Below are 10,129 nucleotides of genomic sequence, written 5' to 3' on the forward strand. Positions count from 1 at the left end.
CTAAGATGGTGACATTTGAATAGACATGAAGGATAAGGGGTCAGCTCTCCAAAGACCTGGCAGAAGAGAAGTTAGAAGGAACAGCAGGTGTAAAGACCCTGGGGCAGATGTGTGAGGCTAGGTGGCTGGAGCATAGTCAGGACAATGGAAGGAGATGAGGCCAGATCATACAGGACCTTGCAGGGCAGGGTTTTATTCCCAGTATCTTGGGAAGTCTCTGGGGCAGTTGAAGCAGAGGACTGGCTTGATGCAATTTTTTTCAAAGACTCCTTTGGCTGCTATGAGAATAGACACCAGTAGAAGGCACATATTGAAGGTACTCCAACAGGACTGGCTAATGGGTTGGATGATGGGGAAGAAGGAGGGAGAAGGATATGGAAGAAGGATGGTGTGTAGGCAAAAAAGGAATAAAGTGGAGAAATGTGGCAGAGGTGGAGTCTTGCTTACTAACAAGGCATCTCCCACTATGATCATGTGGCTGAAGGTAGAGGTGGGATAAACAAGTAGTCACAGTAATACGTGTATATTTTCAATTTCCTCTCTAAGCCTCAGTAACCTGGTTTGGAAAAGGAGATGGTTGGAATAGCTTCAGTGGTTCTCAGTGGGGAAATACCCATTCCAGCCTGCTGACATTTAGGGGAAGGAGCCAGGGGTTCTAGACATCTGGAAATATGTAGGATATCCCACACAATAAAGAATGGTCCTGTGTTCCACTTTCAAATGCTCCACTGCACATTTATGGAGATGAAAAACCTATAAAACTATCTAAGCCTACAATCGACATTTATTCTACCTACAAGCATGGTTTTTAAAACTACTTCCCAGGAATGCAACTCAAATGAAAATCAAGGGAATCGATCTATTTAGAGAATTGATTTTGGAAGAGCGTGTCACCAATAGCAATGCTCATAGTTTTTGAAGTGCAACACACACCCTTCAGTCTATATTTATAGCTGTGGCTTCCAGGGTGATTTTATGTGTAGGTGCAAACATCTGACTATTTCAGTCTCTTCTAGGGTAATCATGCCTAGCTAGGTATTTACAAATTTAGAATAGACTTTATTATATATTTATTCTTTTAAAAACTTATTTATTTTATTTGGGGGGGGTTATCTATTTATTTATTTTTAGAGGAGGTATGGGGGATTGAACCCAGGGCCTCGTGCATGCTAAGCATGCACTCTGCCACTTGAGCTATACCCTCCCCATAAATTACTTTCTTTTATTTCTCCTTTTTTTACAGGTAGGAGATTGTATTCTAAGTATATTACATATATAAACTAATATAGTCAGCAGTCATATGAGGTAGACATTGTCATTGGCCCCATTTTACAGATGAAAAAAATGAGACATAGAATAGTACCCTGGTTTACACAGCTATTAAGCAGCAGACCAGGAATTTGAATCAAGGAAGTTCACTTTAAAATTCATATTGTCTGAAGCACTACATCATATAGACTTTAGGTAGATTATCTATGAATTTTATTTCAGGATAGTAAGGTTGTCACTAAACATTGGTCTGGTAAGGATGAGACCCCCATGGTCTAGACGCTCCCTAGGTCTCTCTCAGCTCTAAAATCTGTTTACTCTGGCTATGTTCCTTAACAACTCTTCTCATTCAGTTTAGCCTTATACTTAGAAGTACGAGGAACTTCCCTGAAGAGGAACAGTGTTATGTCAAGCTAGTAAAGTTTTTTACTTTTTAAACACAGTGCCCCAGTCTAGTGAAGACACAGTACAGATGCTCTCAAACATTGCTGGTGAGAAGGCAGTGAGTGACCACTTCCCAACAGAAATTCAGCAAAATACCATATCCTTTGACTGGGACCTCATTCAGAATATCTTTCCTAATGAAATATATTTTTATCGTGGTAAAATACACATACTATAACATTTAGCATTCCAACCATTTTAAAGTGTGCAATTCAGTAGCATTTAGTACATTTGCAATGTTGTACAGCCGTCACCACTATCCACTTCCAGAACATTTTATCACCCTCAAAAAGAAACCTCATACGCTCAATAGTCACTCCCCACTCCCCTCTGCCCCAGCTGCTGACAACCACTAATCTTCTGTATCTGCGAATTTATTCTGGGCAGTTAATATAAATGGAATCATACAATATGTGACCTCCTGTGTCAGGCTTCTTTCACTCAGAATATTGTTTTTAAGGTTCTTCCATATTGTAGCATGTATCAGTACTATATTTCTTTTTTTTAACTGAGGTAAAAGTCACATGAAATTAAACATTTTAAAGTATATACAATTCAGTGACATTTAGTACATTCACAATGTTATGCAACTACCATCCTATCTAGTTCCAAAATATTTTCATCATCCCAATATTAAACCCGTGCTCATTAGACAGTGAATTCTCATTCTCTTCTCCTCCCCTGACAACTGTCAGTCTGCTTTCTGTCTCTATGGATTTATCAATTCTGGATATTTCATAGACATGAAATTATATACTATGTAGCTCTTTTTGTCTGGCTTCTTTTTTGAACATAATGTTTTTGAGGTTTACCTACATGGTAGTATCAGTATTTTTTAATTTATTTTTCTTATTTTTTTAGGGGAAAAGTAATTTATTCATTTTATTTATTTATTTTTAGAAGACGTACCTGGGATTGAACCCAGGACCCTGTGCATGCTAAGCATATGCTCTAAGTCTTTAGCTATACCCTTTCCCAATATCAATATTTTATAATTTTTTATTGAGTAATATTTCATTGTATGGATATACCACATTTTGTTTATCCATTCATCCACTGATGGACATTTGGGTCATTTCCACCTTTTAGTTATTGTCATAGTGCTGCTATGGATATTTGTGTACAAATTTTTATTTGAACACCTGTTTTCAGTTCTTTCAGGTATACACCTAAGAGTGGAATTGCTGGTCATATGGTAATTCTATGTTTAACTTTTCTGAAGAGCCACCAAACCATTTTCTACAGTGGCTGCGCCATTTTACATTCCCACCTGCAATGTCCCAATTTCTCTGTCTCCACATCCTCCCAATACTTTTTCGTTGTTATGATCATCCTAGTGTGTATGAAGTGGTATCTCGTTGTGTATGTTTTGATTTCCATTTTTCTGATGACTACTGATGTTTAGCATTTTCCCTTGTGCTTAGTGGCCATTTGCATATCTTCTTTGCAAAAATATCTATTTAGATTTTTTGTCCTTTTTAATTTTTTTGTTTTGTATTCTTTTTCATTATAGGTTACTACAAGATATTGAATACAGTTCCCAGGGCTATACAGTAGAAATTTGTTGTTTATCTAACCCTGCCCACTTTTTTCTTTTTAAGTATGGAACACTTCACAGATTTGCATGTCATCCTTGTGCAGGGGCCATGCTAATCTTCTCTGTATCGTTCCAATTTTAGTATATGTGCTGCTGAAGTAAGCATATTTTGTCCTTTTAAAAATTGAGTTGTTTGTCTTTTTGCTGTTGAGTTGTGCCTGAGGAAGTAATTTTAAATTTGAAAAACTATTTAAACAAAAAGATATTCATCACAGTATTATTTGCAATAGTGAAAAGATTAAAAATGACACTAATGTCTAACAATCGGGGATACAAAACAGTCCCAGCCCTCAAGGGGCATTCTGTCCTGTCAACAAAGCACAAGAAAAACAATAAATTCTGTAAGACCCATGTTCAGGGTGTGCACAGGATGCCAAAGGAGCTCAGAAGAGGAGTGGGAAGGGTGTCACGGGCATCTTCCCCAGAAAAGTGAAGAAATGTGAGGGTAAGTATATGCAAAGCAGAAGAATGACACTTGTCCAGAGTTACAAAAGAGAATGATACAATTGGGGAACTAGAAAAAGTGTTTTCGTCTGTGGTGTAAGATTCAGTGTAGAGAAGCAGGAAGGAGCTGCAGCAAGGAAGGTCTTTTGTGCTAAACTTTTACATAAAAGCTCAAAGAGCTTCAGAAGGAAGTAACATAATGAATTTTATGTTTTGGAAAGATCACTCTGACAGCCCCATGGAGGATTGGTGATGGTGGGGCCAGACTAGGATCTAGTCAGGAGGAGTCACAAGACAGGACAAACTAAGACAGCGTTAGTAGGGAGAGAGGAGGTAAGAAGATCACTAGTTATAATTCCTGTATCATAGTTTGTGCCTGTTATGACTTAGATTGTGTCCCCCCAAAATAGATATGCTGAAATCCTAACCCCCAATACTTCAAAATGTGACCTTATTTGGAAACAGTGTTGTTGCGGATGTAATTAATTAAGATGAGGTCATACGGTAGTAGGGTGGACCCCTAATCCAGTATGACTGGTGTCCTTATCAGACAACAGTCATGTGAAGACAGAGACAGGGAGAATGCCATACGATGACGAAGGCAGAGACTGGAGTGCTGCAGAGCCAAGCCAAGGAGTGTCAGAGAATTGCCAGAAAACCACCCAAAGCTAGGAAGCAGCAAGGACACTTTCTCCTACAGGTTTCAGAGGGACTGTAGCCCTGCTAACACCTTGGGTTTGGTTTTATAACCTCCAGAACTTTGAGACAATAAAGATCTCTTGTTTAAGCTACCCAGTCTGTGGTACTTTGTTACAGCAGCCCTGAGAAACTAATACACTCCCTTTATTTAAGATGCTGCCCTGACGTAATTATGTAGCTCAATAAATAACAACGGCTAACAGTTCTTGAGTGGTTTCTCCGTGTCAGGCTGTGTTTAAAGTGCTTTACTCAGAGCAACTCATTTCAAGCTCTTAATTCCCTGTAAGGAAGATTATATTATTATTCCCACTTATTTAAGAAAACTGAAATACAGAGTAGTCAAGTAAATTTCCTAAGATTACAAAGCGACGTAAATGGCAGATCCAGGATTTCATGCCCGGCAGGCTGACTCCAAGTGCTAGTGTTCTTACCCAATGTACTATGTAGCCATCCTAATATGGTTCGATGATGAATGAATGAATGATTGAGTAAATCTGGGTTTGTTATCAGGGTGAAAGGTGGGAGTGATGGAGAAAAGAGAGGAGTCAAGGATGATGCCCAGGTGTCTTGCTTGGAAGACTTAGTAAATAAGGCGTCTCTACTTATTGAGGTAGGAAAAAGAGGGGCAAAGTCAGATTTGGGGGGTGGAAGTTGAAAGCTGGGGAAACAATTAATACATTTCTTGAAATGCTGCGGTTGCACTGCAGTGAGACAAGGAAATGAAATGTCTTATACACTGTTGTACAAATGGACCTGGAGCTCCAAAGAGAGATGTGGATTGTAATTATAGATTTGGGAGCCTTCAGTGTACTTAATGTCAGGGATCTGGATGAGATCACCAAAGCAAAATTTGTAGGAAGAAAAGCAGACCACCTAAAACAGAGCTTTGGGGGAAACTGGAATTTATGGGGCCAGTGGAGGAAATGGAGCCTTTACTTGCTAGCACAGGGCCTGTCATGGAAAGGACAAAAGTCAGGTGGTAGTGGGTTGAGGAGTGAGTAGAAAATGAATCATAGAGTAAGCATATGTGCTGCAGGTGAGAAAGTGAGAAAGATGGATGATGGGCTGGGGCAGAGAGTGGGTGTGGAGGCGACTACACACAGTACTGGGTGGGGGTAGCTTGTACCGAGTGGCTTCAGGAATTTCAGGAATTTTGCAAGCTAGTTAAATACAGCCTTAGTTAAAATTAAGGTGTAAAATTTTATAATTAAATAAATTATATGTAAAGACAAAGGTCATAAGTTCTTAACATTCATCACTTCCTAATTATTTTACTACATTCTACTATTATCTGCAGTATAATGGTTTGCCACTGCATGTCCACACCTCTTCCCAACTCTGTATTCAGTGACATCATCTGGTAGCTTGACATTGGCCATGGCAGGAGTATTTATATCATGGAAACTGAAAAATGCTACAAATCAGAACTTGATTGTTTTGATGATTGTGTACATTTAAGACATTAATGGAGAAAATGTCAGTAAGGTACATTAAACTTAAAAGTGCATCCTGTCTGTAGCCATTACATTGTAAGCAGCACCAAAGAAAAAAATTGAGGAAGTAGTCTTCCAGCATTAGAACTATTATCCAATTCCACAAAGAAGTCACATCACTGATGAACGAATGAAGTTCTAACATAAATCTTCATTGTTCTACTTTCATGTCTTTAACATAAAGGAACATATTGACTGTCATTTATGTTGGGGTTTGTCAACTGCAACCATAAGCTGGCTAGGATATGAATTTGGCAAAAGAAATTGATATAACATTGTAAACTTACTATTCTTTAATAAAAAAATTAAAATTAAAAAAAGGGTTTGACAAAAATCAATAAAAAGCATCCTGTGAGAATTAACTGGCTGTATGAAATTGACAGTAAAAAATAATGCATATTTTATTATTTTAAAATTGTAAAATAACAAAATAAAACAGTAAAATCCATAGTAAACATATAAGTGTATATGTGTGTATTTTTATGTGCATATATATATACACGTATGCACATACACACAATTGTTTTCCCCCAGACATTGTTCAACTGCCTGACTACATCAGAGGCAGAGCAGTCTCACTCCCATGGGAATGAGTCATTGGATTTAAGGTAATAAAGGCCTTCGATGCTGAGGAGCTGGAAGAGGCACTGAATCTGCCAAGGATGGGAGTATGACAAGAGTGTGTCTTCAAGGCCCAAGGAACTCCATGCATGGAGTGATGGGGAGGGCGGCAGAGGGGAGCAGCAATGAGGGTAGTGGTTGTAACAGCCTGAAGATAACCGTTTCAAGCTGGTGTTACCCAAGAGCAGAACAGTGGTCTGGAGAGTCAACCCCTCATTTCCCACTGGCTTTTGTAGTACATGGGTCATGGGAGAGTGAGTAGCCTTTGTTTCTGAGGTGGCAGAGAAAACAGTGTCCTCAGGGGACAACTTGGTTTCAGTTAATAATAACAGCTTCCACTTACTGAATGCAAGGGGAGTGTTGCGCAGTAATACGATCAGGGTTTCTGAGTTAGACATTTCAGGTTAGAATTCTAACTCTGCCATTTATCAAACGTGTGACACTGGGCAAGGGACGTACCCTTCCCATGTCCTAATCTGTAAAATGAAGATAATATTACCTACCACCCAAAGATAATACACTTAAACACTAAGCACAGTGCCTGGCACATGGTAAACTTTCAATAAATTGTAAATATTATTGTGGCTATGTAAGCGCAAAAGGAAGATACCTAATTATACAATTACAACTGTACATGGGGGTGAGGTCAGGAGGTGAAAGAAATACATCATAATATTAACAATGGTTGTCTCTGGATGGCAGGACAATGAGGTTTTTTCCTTCACTTCCTCAATATTTCCCAAAATTTCTAGCATAAGCCAATTTTGACTTTCATTCTGAAAAAAAAATTTTTTTTTAACAGGGAGTGTGCACAAGAAGAAAAACCTTCACTAAAAACAAAACAAAACAACAAAAAAAGTGTTGTCTCGGGGCATGAGAAAGTAAGTCTTCTACAGGACACATAGGCCTATCACCTAGGCAAATTATTGCAAAGGGCAGAAAAAACACTTGCAGGGTTTAACACTTCCAAGTCATCCTTTTTTACCACCAAAAAAAATTGGTAAGCTCAGAGGTTGTCTCCTTTTCTCTATTTCCTGTCTCATCCTGCGGATTTTTAGATTTTAAGAGGATTCGCAGTATGAATAAAGGTACTACAAATTAATCTAAACATGATTCAAATCTTTAATTTATGGATTGATTAAAAGTTTACCTGTCATCAATCTTAGGATTCCAGGTGTTAATGGCAACTCTAAATAAAGTCAAATATAATCATTTGCATAAAAGCATTATAAGATGATTAATTGATATTTTCATGCAGCTGTGATCTGTTCTGTACTTCTAGAGCCGAAAAAAAGTTTCACTAAAAACATTTACCCATGCTAATCCTCGTGAAAGTGCAGAACGTCCCCCAGTTTTCCATGTACTCAGTTACGTTTATAGCGTTTTCATTACTGGAGTCAAATTCCTATTTCCGGATTTTAAAAGGCATTACAATTGTGCACCCTTGAAATTAAGCTGATTTCCACACCATTCCTTGAATATTTCTGTGTTCCATTCTGACAGGAAGATAGAGATTAAACTACTCATGTTAACAAATTCCTGTTTGCGGGGGGCCTTAGCATGATTTGGGGAATATATTCCGATTTCAAGGGGCCTAAACTTGAGGTGCCCTAAAAAATAACCCACAGGGCTTAGGTAGAAAAATGTTTTCAGAAAGATGATTTATCTATGCTGAATAAAAGCTGTAGCACTGCCAGCTCAGATCCAGTTACGATTGCTAAAGCATGTCCAGGCTGGTTATCTAATGCCTCTGCAGGAATTTAGGCCACGCATTAATGCACTGAAGATAAAATCAATTTGAAAATTTCTTAAATCAAATACAAATCCTGGAGTAATACTCTGTGCAGGAGAACCAGCCAACAGTAATAGGAAGCCAATTATAAACTATAAAGCACTCTTCAAATGTCCTGGTTTGTTACTGGTAGGGCCCATGACACACAGTTTGCACAAGTTAAATTCACTGACTAGACAGCACTGCTGTACACATGGACACACGTGCTCCTCCCTCTCCCACCCCACACACTTAATATAAAGATGTAGCTCAGTTAATAGGAACTCACTGAGTGCAAAAACCCATAGCAAGTTGCTGAATATAAACCTCTTCCCATTCTACTGTAGCAGGACAGCCCAACAGTTAAGTACCAATTTTAGAATCAGGCCTAATTTCAAATATTGCCCCAGCCACCTGCTGCTTATGATTTCACTTCTCAGTTTGCTCATCTATAAAATGGGGTTAGCAATAAGTGGAAGCCTGTGATTAAATGAGATAATGCATGTGAAATTCTGAGCCCAGTCATACTCAACAGATGTTGACTAGTGTTATCCCCTTGCTCCTCCATTTTCCTGACTGTTCCGACCCCCAAACAGCTATGGGGACAGAGTCCTGAACACTAAAAACACTCTGTCCTGGCCTGTCACAAGCCATCATCAACCCACTAGCCATAAATGGTCTCTTAGCTTCTACTCTCTCCAGGTCATTCTCATTCAATATTTATTGCATGCACAGTACAAAGCAGCCACTGAGTTTATGTAATAGGTATGGCCTCTAAAATTTAAGGACCTTCTCGAATAAAATTTTTGAGCACAGATCTGACCATGTAATTGCTGAGTTTGCCAAACTTCAGAGGCTCCCCATTGCCCAAAGCAGATTCCCAACTCGAGACTCTGATTCAGAATGACTTTAGTGTGCCTGGACACGGATATTTTGAATAAACCACATAGTTGAGTCTGATGTTTCCTCCTTATTGAAAAACAATACTTTCAGATTTCATGCTATGATATGCAAAACCCTGACAATACGACCCCAATCTTCCCAGCCTCACCAAATCAACACCATTTGGCCTCTGCCTAAATTTCTTCTTCACTCCTTGCTGTACTTCAGCCATACTAACCATTGCTACTTCCTGAATATATCAAGATTTCAAGCTGACACATGCTGCTTGGAAAGTGCTTCCACCTTCACATAGCATTTGCCCATAGCAGGCTCCTTCACCTTCTTCAGAGACCTTCCCTGACCACCCCCCATCTAACTGCATACATAGCCAGTCACTACCCCCTTACCTAGTCTACTTTCTTCCTGTCTTTATAGTACTAATCGCTGCCTTAAAGTGTATTACTTATCCGTGCACCTCTCTATCCTGTCCTCTCTAAATTTAAACCCTATAGAGCAGTGTCTGTCATATTTGCCCCTGTATCCTCAGTGCTTAGAATAGTGTGTAGTATATGGCAGGTGCTCAAATACTTCCAAGTAAATCATCACTCTCCCTATAGGTGCTTTAGTCACAGTACTTAACGTGCTATTTGTGTAATTCCTTCAAGTTAAGGTTTTTAAGAAACTGACTCAAAATACTTCAAACAAGGATGTGATGGCAGAAGCCTATGGAAATTTTGCTTCTAAGTTAAAAAAAAAAAGTCATAAGCTCAGAGAGGATGAGAAAGATGTTAAAATTTAAGAGTTTTTAAGGAGACTGGAAGAGCAAGTGGAATACAGAAATGCAGTATGACTGTCAGATGGTACTGAGGTCTACCTGAGATCATGTCTTCTAAACGCAGAAATCATGCC

At 38.9% G+C, this 10,129-nt stretch overlaps 1 non-coding gene across 1 annotated transcript; it reads right to left on the bottom strand.

Annotated features, from left to right (window-relative positions):
* Positions 1–3,309: 3,309 nt before the first annotated feature.
* On the bottom strand, positions 3,310–3,416 carry LOC116668367. The gene has a single exon (XR_004325537.1). It is a non-coding gene; the product is annotated as a U6 spliceosomal RNA (small nuclear RNA).
* Positions 3,417–10,129: the final 6,713 nt, after the last annotated feature.

Source organism: Camelus ferus, chromosome 13, assembly GCF_009834535.1.
Source record: "Camelus ferus isolate YT-003-E chromosome 13, BCGSAC_Cfer_1.0, whole genome shotgun sequence".
Classification (NCBI taxonomy): domain Eukaryota; kingdom Metazoa; phylum Chordata; class Mammalia; order Artiodactyla; family Camelidae; genus Camelus; species Camelus ferus.